We start from the raw sequence: 743 nt of genomic DNA, 5'->3' as shown, positions 1-743 counted from the left end.
CTCAACTATGGTCTCTACCGAAAAATGGAAATCTATCGTCCTCACAAAGCCAATGCTGAGGAGATGACCAAGTACCACAGTGATGACTACATTAAGTTTTTGCGTTCCATTCGCCCAGATAACATGTCTGAGTACAGCAAGGATGCAGAGATTCAACGTTGGTGAGGACTGTCCTGTATTTGATGGCTTGTTTGAGTTCTGTCAGCTGTCTACTGGTGGCTCTGTGGCAAGTGCTGGGAAACTTAATAAGCAGCAGACAGACATAGCTGTGAACTGGGCTGGGGGTCTGCATCATGCAAAGAAGTTTGAAGCATCTGGTTTCTGTTACGTCAATGATATCGTCTTGGCCATCCTGGAACTGCTAATGTATCACCAGAGGGTGCTGTATATTGACATGGATACTCACCACGGCAATGGTGTGGAAGAGGCCTTCTATACCACAGATCGGGTCATGACCATGTCCTTTCATAAATATGGAGAGTACTTCCCAGGAACTGGGGACCTAAGGGATATCGGGGCTGGCAAAGGCAAGTACTACGCTGTTAACTACCCCCTCCGAGATGGGATCGATGACGAGTTCTATGAAGCCATTTTCAAGCCAGTCATGTCCAAAGTAATAGAGATGTTCCAGCCTAGTGCAGTGGTCTTACAGTGTGGCTCAGATTCCCTATCTGGGGATCGGTTAGGTTGCTTCAATCTGACCATCAAAGGGCATGCCAAGTGTGTGGAGTTTGTCAAGAGTT

At 47.1% G+C, this 743-nt stretch overlaps 1 pseudogene; it reads left to right on the top strand.

Moving 5' to 3' along the window:
• The window catches only part of LOC101997752, a 49,025-nt pseudogene continuing 48,282 nt past the window's right edge, over positions 1-743 (top strand).

The sequence above is a fragment of the Microtus ochrogaster genome, linkage group LG1, assembly GCF_000317375.1.
Source record: "Microtus ochrogaster isolate Prairie Vole_2 linkage group LG1, MicOch1.0, whole genome shotgun sequence".
NCBI classification, from domain to species: domain Eukaryota; kingdom Metazoa; phylum Chordata; class Mammalia; order Rodentia; family Cricetidae; genus Microtus; species Microtus ochrogaster.
The sequence above is the reverse complement of the archived record's forward strand: the minus strand, read 5'-3'. Positions and strand labels throughout refer to the sequence as shown.